The sequence below is a fragment of the Nelumbo nucifera genome, chromosome 5 (genome assembly GCF_055504915.1).
Source record: "Nelumbo nucifera cultivar China Antique chromosome 5, China Antique-T2T, whole genome shotgun sequence".
NCBI classification, from domain to species: domain Eukaryota; kingdom Viridiplantae; phylum Streptophyta; class Magnoliopsida; order Proteales; family Nelumbonaceae; genus Nelumbo; species Nelumbo nucifera.
In genome coordinates, this window is record NC_142653.1 from 31,068,313 (window position 1) to 31,090,712 (window position 22,400).

General features: G+C 44.7%; 1 pseudogene; it reads left to right on the forward strand.

The window, feature by feature from the left end:
* Nucleotides 1–244: 244 nt before the first annotated feature.
* Nucleotides 245–10,311, forward strand: LOC104600169 (U-box domain-containing protein 4-like; annotated as a pseudogene).
* The last annotated feature ends 12,089 nt before the right edge of the window (nt 10,312–22,400 follow it).

The following is a 22,400-nucleotide window of genomic DNA, read 5'->3' on the forward strand; positions in this document are numbered from 1 at the left end:
TGGATTGATATTAGAACCTAACTTGGGTTTTTGGAATCCTAGTAAAGTTGCCAAGAATCTACAGTTCAAAATTCTAGAACTGGTTTTAAAATCTGTTCACTCTTGGAATTGGGTCTAAAGTTCTTAATTATCACCTACTTAAACAAGCCCACTGTTTATTGCGCACCCATGTATATTAGATAAGTGAATTAGTTACAAAAGAGTTTATCTGAGAAAGAAAAGAGGGAAAGGAGGTAAAAGAGAGATGGTATGTTTGCACCATTTGGCTAGTTCATGTGCAGGTACATTATAAACCCCATTAATATATACAAACTTTGAACTATTGAAATCAGAGCATAAGCTGAAAGCTTCTGAAAGAGGTCCCGAAAGATGCCAAGAGAGGTCTCCTTTCTTGTTAAGAGCATTAATAACTGATAGTGAATCAGAGCACAAAAGAGGATTAGATTTGTTTAGTTATCGAGCAAAAAGCTCCGCTTCTTCTACTGAAAGTGATTGGTTTCTCCCTCCTGCAATGTGTAGACACTCAAAATGTGTGGTTAGACATATAATGCCATAAGAGAATAGAGATGAAGAAATCTTTCCAGCATCTGTAAAATGATGCAGTCGTGTTGAGTTGAGAGAGAAAGGTGCCATCTAGGGAGTAGGATTTTGAATTGGATTTATGGCTTGAGACTCCTTAGATATGCGATTATAGATGGAATTGGTTTTGTTTATAATCCATACATTATAAATAAATGAATCTTTGAAAATTTTCTCATTTCTGGCAAACTAGATGTAATATAAGGCCACTGCATTCCAATTAAGAACATTTCTGAAATCCCTTTTCTGAGCTAAATAAATGATACAATCTGTCCAGTCTAGAAGCTGATTTGTATTGAAATGAACATTCCAAGGAGAGGCAAAGAAAACCGATTGAGTAAAGGAACATTCAAAGGAAAAGATAGCTGAGTGATTCCAGGTTTGTTTCACAGAAGACACATTGATGATCCTGGTTGTTGCGAAAAATTTTTGTTTTCACAGTGAGGTAGTTAGTTAAAAACTATTCGCCAGAGAAAGAGCTGATATGTTGGGGGACAGGATAGATGCCAAATCCATTTAGTACAGGATTTAAGACATGTAGTGAGAGTGGGTAAAGTATCCTCCTGTATTAGATGTTTGTAGGCTGTTGAATTTGAGAATTTGCCTGTGTGATGTTTGATCAAGTTCCTATGAGAGTAGGCATGTTATTAGGAAGGATAGGAGTTTGCAAAATATCAGCCGCTTGTGTAGGCAGAAAAAAGGAAGTTGATTAAGGAGGAGTTCCAGGATCCATTTTGGAGAAGATATATTGCCCCACTTTCCACTTTCTTTGCTTGAAAGAGGAAAAGAAAGTATAAAAGTTAATAAAAATAAAATAAAAAAGAATTATTCTAAAAGGGAGTGATATTAGTCATTTCAGAGCAGGGGAAAAGAGAAACTGAATATTTGGCTGCACTTAAATGAAGGAAAATGAATGATATCAGAAAAAAAAAAATGTTATTTTTCATTGTTTGGTTGCATGCATTCTTCCTTAAGAAAAACTAGAAACATTAAATTATTGGTTTGAAGAAAAAGGAAGGGAAAGGTATGAAAACTTATACAAAATTTATAAAGGAAAACGTTTCATTTTCCATTTAAATATCACTTTTGAAGGAAATATTTATTTTATTTCTTTCACTTTTTGACAGCCTAAAACAAAGAAAAGAAAAAAAACAAGGGGCTAGCCCATCAGGATCTATATGCTAGACCCCATTAGTGGTATTCATGACATGATGATGCACATAGGACCCACTGAAACACACTGCTGAAACCTTGTTTTATGCGAAAAACAAGGGCTAATGCCTAATGGGATTAGTGACACAATGCACAAAGCCTGGCTTCTATTGCTTGAATCCGCACCTTCTCGATGCAGGAGATTTAGCTTACTACCACTTTGACATTAATGAAAGTTTTAGGGAGTATTTAATAATATGGTTGGTTTTGCTTTTGAAAATAAAAATAATTTGGCCACAGCAGAAAAATAAACAATATAGACTATGTTTTGTTCTGTGAGTATTATTGAAAAAACTGTCATATCAATGCCGCATGAGACATTTGCATAAACGTCAAATTTTTTGTTCCCCCGATGCGATATTGTTTATTGAAATGAAATGTTTTTGTGACATACTTTATAGGGTGTTAATATGAGGTAGAAACATTTAAAATAACGTCCAACCAAATAATAAAACCAAGAAATGTTTAAAATAAAAAACATTCAAGTATATATTTGGTTTTATGGGCATTTATAAATAGGGTGTTTATTTGTATTTTTTTATTTAAAATGTTTATTTATATTTTTTCACTTTAAACGTTTCCTATTTTTATTGTTTGGTTGAACTTCACTTTTAAATGTTTTTTATTTTTCACAGAAATGAATATCCATTAAAGTGTATTACATCAGCATCTGGTTTCAAGAAATACCGAGACATTAGAGAAAATAAGAATTTGATGTTTCCGCAAATGTCCCATGCACAAAAATCAAAATATTTCATTTTTCTGTCATTTATTTGATAAACAGTGAAACTAAATAATTGTTTTATTTTGCTTTATATATCTGCAATAAACGCCAATATTTACATGGCACTGATGTGACAATATTGTACATAATTTTGCTGATGTGGCAATTAATTTTGAGGAAACAAAGTGTTTACGCCAGGATAATTCAATCCATGTTTTTAGTGAAAGTGGAGCTAATTATTTAAAGAAAAAACGTAAAGCTTCTGTACTGTATTAATTAAATTAAACAAATAAAAAGCGATCACACTAAATTAGTTAAACAAGTGGCAAAAGCAGCTTTATACAACAAAGACAGTTCATCGACCATGATGATTGATGGTTGATAGATGTAACCTTTAATCATGGCTTCCAGCCTTTTCCATTGAATCTGGAATAGACACGATACTCACATTGCTGATGATGATATTATAAGGCAATATTTCTAGAAGTGTGGAAATTAAATATTAAGCAGAGCCTAGTGCGCTTTTGTATGCTTGACTTCTGAGAGTGTCGTGGAGAATCTGGAGATCCATACAATCATGTTAGACAGAATTCGGTAATCAGTGACTAGGTTGGTTTGCACAATTGCACTTGCTCGTGGCTTTTGGTGCATTTTAAGGGTTACATTGATAAATTATTTATAAGTTATAAATTAATATATATATATATATATATATTGTTAAAATTAAATTTCACAAGTAGTCATTAAACAGGGTCTGTTTGGTTTACAGTTAGAATCGAAAACAAAATCTCTTAGAATTAGATTGGTATATGAGAATAAGAATTGGAATTGAATAGACTGGAATGGGATTTTCATTTTTAAGGGAGGGGAAGAAAATGATTATTCCCCAAAAGAAAGAATGTAATTGCACCATAAATAGGAACTGGATTTATATTTTGCTAAACCAAACAATTGGAATTGTACCTCAGCCTTGTTCTAACTATATATAGTCGGTGGCTTTATATATAAGAATTTTGCTTTCATATTTCACTCCATCAGGTCCTATATTAAATTGTTGAATTAAAGCACTTAAATCATTTTCACCACCTCCACAACCAAAGTCCAAATTCAAATCCACCTCATGTTGAAATCATGTAAATAATGGATTTTTTTATTGGTTGATGCGTTGGCTTTCTTTATTCATATATAATTTATAGTTACATTGGTCAGTAGTAGTTATTTCGGTATCTTTCTTTTTCTTTTTTTTTTCTTTTTTTTTTCCAAGCTGGTGATGTGACTTGAAGCCTATTGGCCCATAGGGATCGGGTGTTATACGTTAGACCTAATAAGTGGGGTTAGTAATAAAGTTTACACTGACCCATTGACACACAACATAGAGATGTGTGATTTGGACATATATGTCTTCAACACAGCTATAATGGCCAGCGCAGCATCGACTGGATTGGTATGAATGGCTCACGGCCCGGCCCATCCAATATTTCCATTGAACATGGGAACTGGGGAGATAAAGTTGTAGTAGTACTGTGAAAACGTGAAACATTGGATTATGTTGAGGGGACTCGAAGAGGTCATCATCTCTGTCTGTTTGTTGATAAATGATAGATAGAAAATGGAAATTAAATATTCAACGAAACTTTTTCTTTTTGACTTCCTAATGACTCTTTTTTTTTTTTGGGATTTGAATAGGTATAATTCTGATTCTCGATTATTTTGTTTTTGTTTTCTGTCGAGTGTTATCCGATTAGTAGGTCATTTGGCAATTTTTTTTAAAAGATCTTTTTGAAAATTCTGACAATTAAAAGACGATATAAATTTTTGCATCAAGATCTTAACAGTTTAAAAGTAGTTTGGTTAAAGCGTGTCTATCTGTATGTCTTTCCACATGAAAATGAATTGAAAAAAAAAGACGAAAAACTTTATTTGGAATTTCCCAAAAATATCCAAAATAGACTTCCTGTATCTTTTTGAGATTACGACTTTCGGTGATTAAATTTTTTCCTAACAAAAATAAAATACCAAAATTTGAATTAACGGGTTTCTAAAAACCAACAACCCGCACAAAAAGACACACCAGACAAGGCCTTCTGTATAGTCTTTTCTTCACAAAGGTACCCAATCCAGGAACAAATCATCTCCATGTATTATTTTAGGAACGTTATTTTTTAATGGGACATAGATACCTGCGCTATTCGTTTTATTTGTTGATAATTTCTCTGTTATCAACAAAATTCTGGTTCATTTTCTTCATAATATATGATATTTTTACCATTTTTACTTTAAATTATTGATGATATTCAATATCAGAATCAATGCTAATTTAGTGATGATAATAATCAATCTGAACCCATCAGATTTGGATCAGGCATATTTCATTCAATGCTAAAGAATTTGGCTCCTGCCTGGTTAGAAGAATGCGTCCCGTCAAACTATTTTATATGTTAGTTTTAGGGTTTAGAGTTTAAAACTTAGGATATGAAATGGGATTTGATCTTTACATGATACAATCCTTTGCAGCCTTATATTGAAAATATCTTTTTATGAAAAAGGCAATACCAAGGTTTTTAAAAATGAATCAGAAATAGAACCGGTCAGGGGAACGTTTTCTGGTTAAGTGGTTCAACCATCCGGGTCAAAGGTTCGACCCACGACATTATAAATAAATTAAAAATAAAAAAATATATTTATAAATAATAAAAATAGCACAAAATTAAATAAAAACAGAAAAAATACAGAATCAATGATTTTGGGGAATTGATGACTTCGTTTATGATTCTTAACAAGGCCAGAGGAGCAATGCCATTTTCCTTTTCATTTTACCTAGGGTGAATTTCTAGAATGAGGAGATTGATAAGTTCAAACTTTTTGGGGAATTGATAAATTCAGTTGATGATTCTTAACAAGGCCAAAGGAGCAATGCCGTTTTCCTTTTCATTTTACCTAGGGTGAATTTCTAGAATGAGGAGATTGACAAGTTCAAACTTTTTGGGGAATTGATGATTCTTAACAAGGCCAGAGGAGCAATGTCATTTTCCTTTTCTTTTTACTAGGGTGAATTTCTAGAATGAGGAGATGAGATCGTGATATGATTTTCTATGTATATATCTCAAGTTGAAGAGAAATAGGCTTCGTTTTCTATTATCTTTATCTATCAATTGTAAGAAAGATAGGCCTTAGGTCCTTCACTGGTTCACTGCCGCTAATGGTGGTGTGATGGTGGGCTCGCTGCCGGTGGGCTCAGGCTTGGTTGTAGGTGATTGTCGTTGCAAGTGCTATTGCAAGCCTGCAACTGTTACTGCTGCTAGAAAGTAGAAACCCCCGCAAAATCGCCGGCCGCCACTACAAATCGGTCGTCGGACCTGTTACTGCCGCATCTGTTACTGCTGGACGGCTGGACCTGCTACAAAATCAACGCTGCCGCTGTAGATGAAGTTCACCGCCATCGCCAGTCGCTGTGAATCGCCGTCGGTCACTGTGTATCGTAGTTGGACGCCATAGGTGTGGCCGCCGCAGGTAGCCTGTTGGGTGTGAGGGCTGAGAGGAGGGAAGGGTTAGAATAAAAATGGGGTCATTCTAACCGTAAGCATGTAAGATTTGGGGTTGGGAATATGATAGTCATTTATTTTTTTTGTTTTATATTTTATTAAATCAGTGAAAATAAAAAATTATAACCTGTGAACTGCTGTCCGGGTCAAATGGTTTAACGGTTCGATCGCCCAGATCAACAGTTTTGAGTTTTTCAATGTTTTTAACGAATTGCTGGTTTATAGTATAACCGGACTCGGAGGACTGATCGGTTATTGGTTTTTCCAGTCCGACCGTCCAGTCCGGTTTTAAAAACCATAGACAATACAAATATAGAGATATTTCTAATACACGGATATAAAAAGCTGTACAAACGGATACGGTCTTTGAGCACTGAAGCTGCTCTCTTAGGAATCATGGGTTAAGGTTTAGAATTTTGGAGACTAAAGGCTTAAGGGTTAAGGTTAATTTAGATATGAAAAAATAATATATTCTTTATTTTAAATCAAGAGATAGTTGGACGTATTGGTGAATGAACAAAATAAAGCTCATATATAATTAACATGGAGTCATGGAGAGAAGGTGCATGTGTTTAATTTTGTTTGTTTGTGTATGCATGTAAATAATTAACCTTTGTTGCATGTCATCATGGGTCTTGATATATAAATTTCTTTATATTTAAATAAATAAATAAATAATTAAAAAAGAAAAGAAAAATCTCATCTCAGTTAGTTGTCCACGCCACCCGTCCTAGCTTTCTCTACTTTCGTCGCTATGGTTGGGATATTTTTGAGAGCTTAGAAAGAACTGACTTCAGTCTAATCTTGCAAGTATGTCAACAATTCAGGATTGGTACATGTTTCCAACCCAAAGGTATTGCAACCTGAACCCAACTCCACCCACCATTCAAATTATGGTTTTAAAAATCAAACCAGATTGGACAGTCAGACCAATTGGCTTAGGGACCAGCCATTAGACCTGTTCATGGGCCGGTCCGGCCCGGTTTCCAGATGGGTTTGAACATGGTTATAGGCCCGTGGGCTTAAATTTGGGCCAAAAAGTCTGGCCCGCAATAAATTCGAGCCGGGCTCGGGTTTTGTCAAAATAGCCTGGTCCGAGCCTGGTTCGGCCCGACCTAATATTAGACTTAAAGTGAGTAATGTGATTATGTCCATTTGAATAAATTTTTTTATTTAAGAATGTAAAACTGTATTTTAAAATATAAAAGAAATGAGAAAAAAACCATCTTATAGGCCCATTGTTCATTTAAATAGGAAAAAAGAAACTATCTAATAGGGAAAATTGTTTTTTTTATTAGGTCGGGCTTCGGGCTCAGGCTCGGGTTTCGGCCTTTTTATTAGGGCTGGGCTTGGGCCCAAATTATAGGCCCATTGGTCGGGCCGGGCTCAGGCTCGGGCCTACCATATTTCCCTTAATGACAAGTGAAAACCCGACCTAAACCCGACCTGACCTGACCCATGAAAAGGTCTACCAGCCATGGGTCCGGACAGGTTCAGTTTTGGACCCCAAAACCATCTAACCTGGGTTTGGACCAAACCGTTTGACCCAGAAACTGATGGTCGAAGTGGTTCTATTTTTTGGTCCAATTTTCAAAACCATGCTACAAATTAAATAGTACACTTATACTTTTACCGATGTTTCAAATGCTAAAGATAACGGGTTGGATTTGGTACAAGATATTATCAACCCAAACCTGAGTGAGACCAACCCGATTCAAACTCGGTAGGGTTGGATCAATGCGGGTTCTCGCTTGACAAAGTAATGTGCATGGGTCTTTAGCATTAATACTGTTAGGTTTTGTGTCATGTGTTCTTGTTCTTGGCTATGCTTAAATTACATGGTTGATGCCTGTTCATAGAAAGAGACGGGAAGCACACCATAAGGCTATAAGGCTATGGTAAAATCAAATACATATAGCCAATTATCACGTGAATTTGATAAATTATTTATTTTATCTTATTATTTTGAGATGGATGTATAAGTAATATTTGTGACTAACAATAACATGTGACAATTAAACCAGTTCCCGTTGTACTACTCCATTGCGTTATTAATCAGCTCCACATGGTTAGGTACAGACAAAACTGGGAAGCAGATCAGAAACTAAAATGTGTCATACATTTGCTTCTTTCATAGATGTATCTTTACATGATTAAATAGTGTCTTATTTCTTTTGCGGATAAGTACAAATCCACCCATGTCTTGTATCGAAATTTAATTAATTATAATGAAGGTGACGAAAATCGAATTCTAGACCATTTGGTTATAAATATCTCGACCCATAAAGTTAAACTGTTAATGAGGTCCTTGAATGTGTTTTTATTCTCAAACATTTATCTTTATATGCAATGTTGAAAATAAAATAAGGGCTTCAACTGAAACTCAAAATGTGTTTTCTAATTGTTTAATGCCACCTTATCCCATTATAGGGATGTTTGAAACCGTGGCCATTTTTCAAAAAATGGTGCCACGTTGGATCCATATAGGCATTTCAACAAATGCTCATATATATGAATGTTTGGTTCAAAAGTTTATTGAAAAATCGAGCATGTCTCATAAGTGTTTCATGCATCGATGAACTATTGCTCCCAACGGTTGATTGATGTATATCCTATGCGGTGTTTACCTATTAGTACATACATGAAGAACGATGATGAGATTCACGTTACCAAACTTTATAGTATTACTCTGCCTATGTTTTCAAAATGTTTTTTTTTTTTTGTAAAAAACGAGTCTTGAAAACATAGGTATTTTTTCTTAAAATCAATCCTAAAAAACGCTCACACTTTCAAACACCATCTATATTTAAGTAATGGATCCAGACTGTCTCCTTTGTACTGTCACTTTTGCCCTGTGTGCAAATTTTGTCGCGTTTTACAGAGCACATTATTATCATGTATTGAAAAATTGGCCCATATTTTATCATGTCAAACAATTGATTGTTAACGTCTGTGGTTGTCCAGTTGTTTGGATTTAAGAAATTATAACATTAACATGAGAGAGAGAGAGAGAGAGAGAGAGAGAGGGCCACGAAGAAGACTGATGTAACGGGTGTGAGAATAATTAATGAGCATCGACCACTCATTACTCAAATAGTAATTAAAATGTTCAAACTTAAAGAATTGTTTGTCCTGATCCAAGAATTGATTAAAATGTTCAAACTCAAATAGTAAATTTCTTAAACTATTCTTATTATTTCTTAAACTTTTATTGTTTCTGACAATTGATTAAGTGTACCTTTAACCGTTAAATATAGATAGAAAAGGTAAAATACCCATTATACCCCTATACAAAATTACATTTTTATATCTGCGTGGACGGTCTTCAATCTCTCAGCTAGCGAAATTGTGCCTCTTGGCGAAGAATAGATCCAAAAACCGAGCACTGATCGGTGAATCCGGCGCCATCCCAACATTGATACCTCTCCTTTGTTGTACCGATCCCTGGACACGAGCATGCAGTAATTGCTTTGTTAAACCTCTCTCTCCACGAAGGGAACAAGTCCCCCATCACAAATGCCAGAGCCATAAAGCCTCTCGTCTACATTTTGAAAACCGGTACAGAGGTGTCGAAGCACAACGTTGCATGTGCTCTACTCAGCCTCTCGTTAATTGAAGACAACAAGGTTTTAATCAGTGCTTGCGGAGCGATCCCGCCATTGGTCTCTTTGCTCCTGAATGGATCAAATCGAGGGAAGAACGCTCTACAAGCTCTGTTCTATGAAACATAACAAAGAGAGGGTCGTTAATGCAGGAGCCGTGAAACCGCTGGTGGACTTGATTTCAGAGTAGGGGAGCGGTTTGACGGAGAAGGCGATGGTGGTTCTGAGCAACTTAGCTGCAATTCCAGAGGGCAAAACTGCCATAGTCGAAGGAGGGATTGCAGTTTTGGTTGAAGCGATTGAAGACGGGTTGGTGAAAGGGAAAGAGTTCGCGGTACTGATGCTTCTGCAACAATGCGCGGACAGTGTACGAAACAGAGGATTGTTGGTGAGAGAAGGTGGGATCCCACCGCTTGTTGCGCTCTCTCAGACGAGCACAACCGCCGTTCGGTAGAAATCCACAGTGGTTCGAGCGCCGTTCGTCATCGACCGGAGTTGACTTCCACCGGACCTCCGCCGTTCAGTATTTTCAGCGACTGTCGTCGGTGATGATAGCGATGGCAGCCTGTCTGAGGGGGAGTTAAGTTAAAAACAGGGATAAAAATGTAATTTAACATAGGGGTATAATAGACATTTTACCTTTTTTAATTCATATTTAACGGTTAAGGGTACACTTACTCAGTTGTAGAAACAGTAAAGATATACTTGGTCAATTTTTAATTAATAAAAATAGAGTTAATCAATTAATTAAACCATAAGGATAGTTTAAAAAATTTACACTTATATTGCAAATCTAAAGAACTGATGAAGGGAAATTTGGCCCGACCTCGCAATCACCCGACACGTGGCAGGAGCAAGCAATCCAGGGTAGTAGAGCGCCCAAAACGAGCACCGAAAGTAACGAAGTCCAAGCTCACTGCTGAGCCCGAACTCCACCAGACCGGATTCTCTACTAGGAGCCCGAGCTCCCTACCAAGAACCCGAGCTCCCCTGGGAGTCCGAGCTCCCTACTGGGAGTCCGAGCTCCTTATTAAGAACCCGATATCCCTACTGAGAACCCGAGCTCCCTGCAAGGAGCCCGAACTATCTCGAGTCCCAAGTCTCACAAAGTCGTGATCCGAGCTGGCCCATGGCAGCTCGGAACACTCCCCAAACCGAACTCAAGACATCTCGCTCGCCACTCCAGCACTTCGCTTCCATCACACCAGACTGGCCAAACGTACCTAACACCAAGGACGTCCGTATCCAAGGGCGGCGCACCTGACTGATTTGGGATCTGACGCCTGATAGCCGCACTTCAAACGGCCTCCTGCTACCGCCACCTGCCACCATCGTTACCAGCCGCAGAGATGGCTCTGACAAAAGGAGCAGTGGCGGTTCTGTCCGGCCAGAGGAAATGACATCCGAACTGGCAGGAGCTCAGAGATAATCATGCCCGATCTGGCAGAAGCCTGGAAGTGAGTGCGCGAGGTGGTTATAAAAGGCTCCTACCCCCCCCCCCAAGAACAAGGTATGCTAACTTTTGCGCTATCTAGTTTATCTTGCCTTTGAAAGACTCTAACTTGAGCTTCGGAGCCCTTACGCCGGGTTCTCCCCGGAGCTTCTTCATTCCCTCCGTTTCAGGTCCCTGCCACTCAGTTCAGAGGCAAGATCGTTGACAGCTAAGATCGGCTGGATTGTGCATCATCAATTGGCGCCGTCTGTGGGAACGCATCAAAAGGCCTCCCTCCAAACTCTCATACCCCTTTCTTCTTCCTTGAAAAACTCAACACTCATGGCCTCTTCCAGCAACGCCGGACGCGGCACAGAGACAAACACCACCGGGGAACAGCCTCAAGCTCCCATGGTGTGCGTTGGGCAGTTCACCATCCCCCTCTCGGTGGACGGAATTCCCAATCTGAATACGCCACAAGCAGTGGCGCTTGTAAACCTTCCTGCCACAAACATCCCCTTTCCTCCCCCCATTGAGACTACCTTCGCTGAACCAACCACCGTCCCCCTGGCAGCTAGCCAAAATCGGTTGGACGACCTGATGCAGTGCATGCGGGCAATGCAAGCCCAGATGCAACAATTCCAGCAACACCAGCTTCATCAGCACCAAGTGCTGCACAACCTCTCCCAGTATCACTATCAACAGCAGTTCCCCCAACTGCCACCGAACCAACCACTACTTCCACCTCGCCACCCTGCTCCGAAGCCGGTCAATGCCTCTCCGTAGGATGGGCGCCCCCACCAAGGAAAGGCCTCCAGGCCCCAAAACCCCCCAAACAGCCAGGCCTCGTCCCCAGGCCGGAGAGAGAGAAAAGTCATCCCCGCCTCGCAGCTCGTAGGCGGGTCGGGAACCTCGCCCGCAAGATCGGCACCTCGGGGCTCCAAACCAGAGTTCCCACTCGTGGAAAACCGATTCGGCGCACTGGCAGCAGCGAACTACCAACACTCCGGGCCCATCGAGCTCGGCAACCCGGAGGCCTGCAGCGCCAGTACAAGGCCCACTCAACAGCGAAGGCGCCGTCGAGGTCGACGAACCGCCACCCGCGTCCTGTCAGAGCTCAGAGGCAAAGGCGAGACGAGCTCGGACGAGGTAGGAATTGCCCCGATTCTCTCAGTTCCTTCCCCCCTCGCGTCAGAACTCCTGGCAGTCCCCTTGCCCAGAGATTTCAAGCTCCCACCTCTAGACAAGTATGACGGGTCCTTCGACCCCAATGACCACGTTGACGCTTTCCAGTCCCAAATGCACCTCATCAGAGCCAGCGAATCATGCATGTGCATGGCTTTCACCACCACCCTCAGGGGGGTAGCCCGCACTTGGTACAGGAACCTGGCCCCCGGGTCGATAAAGTGCTGGGCTCAGTTCGTGTAGGTCTTCACTGCACACTTTGTCACCAGCAAACGGTGCCCTAGAGCAGAGGAAAGCATCTTTGGGGTAGTCCAAAGGGAAGGAGAACCCATACGAGGCTATATCAAATGATTCAATGAAGCATGCTTATAGATACCGCAGTTAGACCCCGTGATGCAGCTTGCGGCAGCAAAAAGAGGGGTGACGCACAAAGAATTCAAATGGCACATGGTAGCTAACCAGCCCGCAACCGTGGCCGAGTTTCTCAAGCTCGCGGACAAGTTCATGAGGACGGAGGAGGAAATCAACCAATGAACCGAGGGCGGAAACGAGAAAAGAAAGAGGGATGGCGAGCCCTCTAACTCAGCCGATCGAAAAAACCCGGCCCGAGACCCAAAATCGAACTAGTCGTTTCGAGCTCCCCTACCAGTTCGGACGGATTACACGCCACTGAACACAAGGCGGACCGAGATCTTAATGAGGATCAAGGACGCCCCGTACGTGAAATGGCCACCTTGCCTAAAGGGAAATCCGAACGAAAGAAACAAGAATTTGTATTGTAGTTTCCATAGGGACCATGGTCACAGTACCGAGCAGTGCAATAATCTCCGAGACGAAATAGAGGGGCTCATCCGTCGCGGATACTTGAGAAACTTTGTACAGCACAACAATAATAACAATAAAGCGGATCGGCCAGGTGAGCACGAAAAGGACGCCCCCGAATCTAGCAGCAGGCCTGCCGAACCGTTGCAGCGACAGCCTCCGGTAGAGAGGCCAATTCGGGGAACCATCCATGTAATTGTGGGAGGTTCGGTGGTAGCGGGGTGTACATCGGCAGCGGCCCGGACTTCAGTTCGCGAAGCGGTCCTCGAGGAGCAGAACCCTCCGAAAAGGCCAAAGACCGAAGAGCCAATCCTCTTCACGGAAGACGACGCGCGAGGAGTTCGCTACCCCCACGATGACGCGCTTGTCATTAAACTAAGGATCAGCGACTTCGAGGTCAGACGCGTACTCGTAGATTCGGGTAGCTCGGCGGACATCCTCTTCAAATCAGCGTTTGATCGGCTACAGCTGCCGAGGGGCGAACTAAAGCCCGCAAACACTCCCCTGGTGGGCTTCAACAAAGAGGAAGTCAGGTCCCTCGGAAAAATAACGGTACCTGTAGAAGTCGGCACGTGGCCTTGTGCGGTCAGACTCAACCACGACTTCCTGGTGGTCGCGACCCCCTCCCCATACAATGCCATAATAGGGCGGCCAATCATGCATATCCTACGAGCGGTGGTCTCCACGTACTATTTGGCCATGAAGTTCCCTACGGACTTCGGTGTGGGGGTAGCGCGGGGCGACCAGCTCGAGTCCCGTAAGTGCTACGTTGCCGCCCTAAAGGGAAAGACCAAGGTAGCCGGCGACCTCGATCTGAAGCGGCCCGCGGAACAAGGCGAAGAACGAGCCTCGCCCACAGAGGAAACAGTCGCGATTCCAACCTCGCCTACGGACCCAGCTCACACACTCCAAATCGGTGCTTCCGTCAAAGAACCCCTACGGACCGAACTGGTAAGTTTTTTACTTCGAAATTTAGATATTTTTTAATGGTCCGCGGCCGATATGCCCGGTATTGACCCTGGCCTTATAACTCACAAACTTAACACTGACCCTTTAGTCAGACCCGTTAGACAGAAGAAACGGAACTTAACCCCAGAGCGCTGGAAGGCGATCGACGAGGAAGTCGAGAAGCTCCTCGCGGCAGACTTCATATGGGAAGTCCATTACCCGAGCTGGGTGGCCAACCCTGTGCTGGTGAAAAAGGCGAACGGCAAGTGGCGCATGTGCATCGAATACACCGACCTGAACCGAGCTTGCCCGAAAGACTGCTTCCCCCTTCCTAGGATCGACCGCCTAGTGGACGCGACCTCGGGACATGAGTTGCTAAGCTTCCTGGATGCCTACTCAGGCTTCAACCAAATCCGGATGGACCAGTCCGACGAGGAAAAAACTAGCTTCATAACCGAGTTCGGTCTATACTGTTACAAGGTCATGCCCTTCGGGTTAAAAAATGCCGGGGTGACCTTCCAAAGACTTGTAAATAGGCTATTTCGGCCCCTGATTGGCACGAAGATAGAGTGTTATGTAGACGACATGGTCGTCAAGACACGGTTTTCACAAGAACTAATACAAGACTTAGATTCTGTCTTCCAAATCCCGCGTCAAGACTCTGTCTTCTAAATCCTGCGTCAATTTAGCATGAAATTGAACCCCAACAAATGTGTCTTTGGCGTCACCTCGGGCAAATTCCTAGGCTACGTTGTCAATCGGCACGGTATCGAGGCCAACCCGGACAAGATAAAAGCCATCCTAGATATGAGACCGCCTCGAAAAGTAAAAGAAGTTCAGAGGCTAAACGGCCGCATAGCCGCTCTAAGCCGCTTCATGTCCAAGTCGGCAGATCGCTGCCTACCCTTCTTCAAAGAAATCAAAGGCAAAGGGTTCGAGTGGACCCAAGACTGCCAGCTCGCATTTGACGAGCTAAAAGGTTACCTCGCCAGTGTGCCAACCTTAGCTCGGCCCGAGGAAGGCGAAGTCTTAGAACTGTACCTCTCGGCTAGCGACGAGGTGGTCAGTTCGGTACTAGTAGGAAGCAGACCGGGTCCAGCGACCCATATATTATGTTAGTAAAATCTTGCAGGGAGCAGAGACAAGGTGCCCGCAGATAGAAAAGCTAGCGTACGCACTGGTGATAGCAGCACGGAAACTCCGCCCGTACTTCCTGGCTCACACTGTCATCGTCCTGACCGACAAACCTCTGAGACAAGTTTTACTCAAACCCGAGGTTTCCGGCCGACTGACGAAGTGGGCCATCGAACTCAGCAAGTACGATCTCCAGTACAAGCCAAGAACTGCCATTAAGGCCCAAGCCTTGGCAGATTTTATCGCAGAATGCACATTTAGCCTCGAAGCCCCTGAGCCGGTCGAGCCCGAGGTCCCCAGTTCGGGCGAGCTCGGAGCTCCCAAGCCAAACGAGTCCGAACCCCGTGAAGTAGCAGCCAGTGTAGCATCCCTCCTGGTTAGACCAAGCGCGAACTGGGATGAGGAGCCCTGGATCCTTCACGTAGATGACTCCTCGAACCAGCAAGGCAGCGGGGCTGGAATAGTGCTACGCGGCCCGAGCGGAACAAAGCTGGAATATGCACTACGCTTTGAGTTCGTGGCATCCAACAACGAGGTGGAGTACGAGGCACTGATAGCCGGGCTAAACCTAGCGCACAAGGTTGGAGCAAAGCACATGGTTATCTGCAGTGATTCCCAGCTTGTGGTCAACCAAGTTACAGGCGAATACGAAGCGCGCGAGCTCACAATGATTGCATATTGGGTAAAAGTAAAGGAGGCTCTGCTCAACTTCCAGTCACACTTCATCAAGCAAATCCCGAGGTCAGAGAACACTGAGGCCGACGCCCTATCCCGACTAGCTAGCACGAGCCACAATGCCAGGAGAACCGTGTACATAGAGGACTTACCTCGGCCCAGCATTCTCGGTGGGGCAGAAGAAGTTGCTCCCATCACTGAAGCAGAGCCGAGCTGGATCGACCCACTCGTGAGCTTCCTGCTAGACAGAACCCTCCCCGCGGACCGCAACGCAGCCAAGAGGGTGCAGCGCCGGGCAGCCAAATACGTCATGATAGACGAACGGTTGTACCAACGATCCTACACGCTCCCCTACCTGCGATGCTTGCGCCCAGCCGAAGCCAGGTTGGTACTCCACGACACTCATGAAGGCTTGTGCGTCGGACACCTGGGGGGCAGAGCCCTCGCCCAAAAAGCACTTCGACAAGGATACTAGTGGCCAACGATGAAGACAGAGGCAATCGAGCTCGTCAGAAAATGCGACAAGTGTCAGAAGCATGCCAACATCCACCATCAGCCCGCTGCCGACCTCAAATACCTCACCAGCCCATGGCCCTTCGCCCAATGGGGCATCGACCTCCTAGGTCATTCCCACCAGCGACAGGCGGGAGAAAATTCCTAGTGGTGGCAGTAGATTACTTCACAAAGTGGATAGAAGCTGAACCCCTGGCAATAGTTACAACCCGAAACATACAGAACTTCTTTTGGAAGAACTGTATGTCGCTTCGGGCTACCTCGGGTACTGATCTCCGACAACGACAAACAGTTCAAAGATATCAAGTTCCAAGAATGGTGCCAAAGTATGGGAATTAGTCAGAACTTCACGTCGGTCGCACACCCGCAGGCAAATGGCCAAACAGAAGTAATGAATAGAGCCATCCTTCGCGGACTGAAAGCACGATTAGACCGAGCCAAAGGTTTGTGGGCAGACGAACTACCAAGTGTTCTATGGGCTCACCGAACCATGGAAAAAACCGCCACAGGAGAGGCCCCCTTTAACCTCACCTACAGCACCGAGGCGGTGATCCCGGCGGAAATCGAAGTGCCTACGCTGCGACTAGAAGCGTACGACGAACAGACAAACGAGGGCGAGTTACGCACCAACCTCGACCTACTGGACGAAGTGAGAGACCTCGGGCACATCCAAACTGCGGCCTACCAGCAAAAGGTAGCTCGGTATTATAACGCGCGAGTAAAAAAGAGGAACTTCCGCATCGGCAACCTGGTTCTCCGTAAGGTCATGGTGCCCGAACCCGGCGTAGGGTAACTTGGACCAAACTGGGAAGGACCCTACAGAGTAAAGAAAGCACTCGGTGGGGGGGCATACGAGTTCGAAACCCTAGAAGGGAAACAAGTACCCCGAGCATGGAACGTCGTCAACTTAAGAAGATACTACCTATAAACCAGCAAGGCAAGTACCCCGAAGCCTAGGTAGAAAATGAACTGAAGGACCGAAATGGTCAGTTCGGCAAAAAACGCAGCTCGAAGACAGGACAACCAGCACTTAAACAAAAAGCCATTTCATTTCAGATAGTGTACATTCAAAAAAAAAAGAAAAAAAAAGAGAAGCAAAAGCCACTTCATCTTTTAGAAGCCAGGGGCTACTTCATCATTATCAGAAGCCACTTCGACAACACCCGAAGGACCTGCCTCCCCCTCGGAGTTCGGTTCGGCATCCGCAGCATTAGCCATCTCTTGAGTAATGCGCGAAGTGGATATGGCGCTGGTATCGAGCTCAGGGTACGTATTCTGGATCATCCACCGGCTTAGCTTGAAACCCCTCCTGTAGGAGTCCACCATCAGATCATCGAAATCCGACAAAGCAATATAATCACTTACAGCTTTTTTCTTCGCGTCTTCGATGCCTTGAGAGAAGATCTGAGTCCTCTCCCTGATATCCTCCTGAAGATACTCGACCTGATGCTGCAGGTCCAGCTTCAATTCCGCCATATGCTTCACCACCACTCCTCGGCAGCATGAGCAGCCTCCTCGGCAACACGAGCAGCCTCCTCGGCAGCACGAGCAGCCTCCTCGGCAGCACGAGCAGCCTCCTCGGCAGCACGAGCAGCCTCCTCGGCAGCACGAGCAGCCTCCTCGGCAGCACGAGCAGCCTCCTCGGCAGCACGAGCAGCCTCCTCGGCAGCACGAGCAGCCTCCTCGGCAGCACGAGCAGCCTCCTCGGCAGCACGAGCAGCCTCCTCGGCAGCACGAGCAGCCTCCTCGGCAGCTCGCGCCTGCCTCGAGCACCTCTCCACCTGGTTCACCAAGGCGTGAATAGAAGAGTTCACCTACCAAAGGGAAACAAGGGATCAAAGGAACGAATAGAAGGATAAAGGCCGAAGAACTCTAAAGAAGGGAGCACTTACCACCATGGCATGGGTAACGGCACGGCAGGCGACTTCCTCGGGAAAAATGGCCTCCTTACTCCATTGAAGAGCGTGAATAGGCGACAGCACACTCCTGAAGTCCCCCGGGGCCTCCGAGCCCGACGGCCCAGCTCGCGTATGGGCAGACTCGGAGTAAGCGGGAGCCCCTGTGTGAGTAGTTTCGACGTAAGGAGCCCCCGCCGGCTCCTGCATAGGAGGAACCATCTCGAACTCCATAGGCTGATCCTCCGTCGGGTAGTTCGGCACCTCGGGCTCCGCACCCTGGGGTGGTTCGGCGCGAGCTCACTTAGCAACCCGTTTTCTCCTCTTCATGCCCGGGAACAAGTGCCCACCTCGGGTCCCTTGAGAGTCCATCGTACCTGCGAAAAGGAGATTCGGCATCAGTAAAACAAGTAAAAGAAGAGCAAGACAGGATCGCTAAGGGAAGAACCTACCCGAACTCAGGCCAACAGCAATAAGCTTGGCCTCCGTCAGATACCGTAGACACTCCAGCCCAAGCCGCGCCCATTGCCGGAGGCCCTTCGCCGTCTCCTTATCGAGTGTGACACCGGAGTCGGGAGCGGCCATCCCCTAGCCGGTCTGAAACGGCCACCCCAACACACTTCGCACCCCGAAATAGTCCCGCTTCCACGCCGGGACCTTATTAGGGAGTCCGTGTAAGAGCTTGAAGCCTGGGCGAGGAGATAGGTAGTATGCCCGCCAACGCCCAAGGAGGGGACCCGCTTGCTTTTTCAGCATTAAAATAGAGGAGAAAATCTCCAGATCCAAAGGAAAGTTCTCGTCACAGAATAAGGAGATCGTCCCCACTAAATTCCTAATGGAGTTCGGGTGAAGCTGGTCGACCGTCACACCAAAGTGGTTTAAAACCTCGACGAGAAGAGGATGAAAAGGCAGTCGCAGCCCCGCAGCAAGCTGTTCCCAGAAAATCACGATTTCATAAGGACCGTGTTCCCAAGGGAAGCTACCCGTAGGGATGAAGTAGGCGTGCTCCCCGGGCAAGTTGTAGTAGTCTATGAGGGATTGAAGTCCCTCAGGCGTCATAGTCGAAGGGCCGAACTGATCTAAAGCCCGGCCACGACGGGAGGTGGACGCCGACCTACCCGAGACACCTCGGCCTGTAGGTTCAACCCCTTCCTCAGGACCTACATCGGGCTCACTTGAACTACCGGGGGACGCAAATTGGTTCGTAGAACCTGCATCAGACCCGCTTGAACTGTCTGAACCCTCCGAACTAGACATCAGGGAATGGAACGGGATTCCAAGAGCACTCACCCGGGAAGAAGCCGATGTAGACCACGAAAGCTCGAACAAGCAAGGAACCTGGGACGTGAGCTGAAGAACCTGGACGCGAACTGAAACTTAGGCGCGAGCTCAAGAGGTACAGTAGCAAGGACTGGCCCCCCTCCCCCCCGCTATTTATATCCACAGCGGCCGGACAGCGACAACCCAGATCGAAGCCAATCCAATAGACCACAGCCGCGCTAAACCGCACGTCTTCCGAAGCCGACCAGCGCACGTCTTTCCGAAACTGACAAGGCGTCGTGCACGTCCTGTCAGAGGACGGGGCGTCAGCACGCATCTTCTCGAAACTGACAGGGTGTCGGCGCACGTCTCCTCGCAATAAAAGCATCTGCAGCACGACTCCCGAACGGCTACCATCACGTCTCCCAAACGCGCGCCCTTTTTTGAAAATCAAATTAAAGCGATCGCCCTCAGTACGGACCAAAACCCTCCTGCTACCTTACGAACTCCCCGCGCCAAGACAGGACCCTGGTCGCAGGGAGTGGGGGGCAATTGATGAAGGGAAATTTGGCCCGACCTCGCAATCACCCGACACGTGGCAGGAAGCAATCCGGGGTAGCAGAGCGCCCAAAACGAGCACCGAAAGTAACGAAGTCCAAGCTCACTACTGAGCCCAAACTCCACCAGACCAGATTCTCTACTAGGAGCCCGAGCTCCCTACCAAGAACCCGAGCTCTCCTGGGAGTCCGAGCTCCCTACTAGGAGTTCGAGCTCCTTATTATGAACCCGATATCCCTACTGAGAACCCGAGTTCCCTGCAAGGAGCCCGAACTATCTCGGGTCCCAAGTCTCACAAAGCCGTGACCCGAGCTGGCCCATGGCAGCTCGGAACACTCCCCAAACCGAACTCAAGACATCTCGCTCGCCACTCCAGCACTTCGCTTCCGTCACACCAGACTGGCCAAACGTACCTAACACCAAGGACGTCCGTATCCAAGGGCGGCGCACCTGATTGATTTGGGATTTGACGCCTGACAGCCGCACTTCAAACGGCCTCCTGCTACCGCCACCTGCCACCGTCGTTACCAGCCGCAGAGACGGCTCTGACAAAAGGAGCAGTGGCGGTTCTGTCCGGCCAGAGGAAATGACATCCGAACTGGCAGGAGCTCAGAGATAATCATACCCGATCTGGCAGAAGCCTGGAAGTGAGTGCGCGAGGTGGTTATAAAAGGCTCCTACCCCCCCAAGAACAAGGTATGCTAACTTTTGCGCTATCTGGTTTATCTTGCCTTTGAAAGACTCTAACTTGAGCTTCGGAGCCCTTACGCCGGGTTCTCCCTGGAGCTTCTTCATTCCCTCCGTTTCAGGTCCCTGCCACTCAGTTCAGAAGCAAGATCATTAACAGCTAAGATCGGCCGGATTGTGCATCATCAAGAACTCTTCTGTCCAATTTAAATGTATATTTAAATTTACACTTATATTAGTCAATTAGTAATAGCCATGCTTTCAATCATGTGTATAAAATAAGGATAAATCAAGCATGATAAATAATTGGATTATTACTACATTTTGCTAATGATATATCAATACAATAATATTGAACACCTGGCCGACAAAAATACGCGGAACACCTTATAAAACGAGATATGCTTTAAATCATGTGCTTTCAACCACACTATAATCTGAACACCACACAACCTAACCAGATAACGAAAGAGAATATGGTTTGTGGGTGTGGCTACTGACTACATATATATAAAACGTTAATAGTGGACCCAAAATCCTGATTTCCTTCATGATGTGCACCCTTTTTGAAATATAAGCTTTTTCTTGGTATCAATCATATTTCATAATCCATATTTTATGTTTCACCTTTTCACATGGTTTTTTGACAAATTATTTCTTTTTCTTTGTGCCACTTCTTATCTTAAATGGATCCTTAATTAGATCTTTGAATAGCACTGTTTTCAAAATTGGACCGGATTGAATTGGATGGTCGGATTGGAAAAATCGGGAACCGGTCACTTGACCGGTTTCGTTTTTCTCCCAAAATCCTTGATTTTGATCAGCAAATCGCTGAACCGGTCGGTTAACCGTTTCAACTATTTTGATCATTTTCCAATTATTTATTTACTTTTTATTTTTTTTTGTCAGAATGGACCGGCCATTCGGGTCGAACGGTCAGACTGTTTGAACTGGTAACCGGACCCCTGACCGGTTCGTTTTTAAAAACCTTGTTAAATAGAGATCATGTTGACGAGTCACAACACATTTCAAATGTGTATTGAAACATATCCCAATGATAAGAATAAGTATTAGAGATATTTTCAATGCAAAGGGGCAAGTGCCCTTAGCTGAGACCTGATATGACTTATATGGGCATGAGCTCGTCAGATAGATATTTACGATCTTTAATTTCTTGGGGTTTTTACTGTTCAGTTCACCCTCAAAAATCCTAGCTCCACTGTATGGTTGGGGGTAAGTGTCAGCTCGGAATTGATGCCAATTCATAGGCAGGTATAGGTGTTATAGGTGGAGGTATTTATAATTTTGAATTGACGTAGGGTCTACAGTTTAATTCAGAATTCTGAGATGGAGTGCAGTCTACTTATCCCTAGTTTTTCTATAAGACTTACAATTATATATGCATTAACGATAATGCATTCATACAACTTTTTATAAAAGATTAGATAAAATAAAAGAACCTAGCAATTATTACAAAACTAGTTAAATCAGTTCATCAAAGCACCAAGTTTTGAAAATAAAAATCTAATTCAAATGAGAGTATCGGTCGATTTGATCCCGTCATTATCATTATCTTCAAACAAGGTTCAAAATATTGATATAGGACAATATGCGGGTAGGGTATATCAGCCT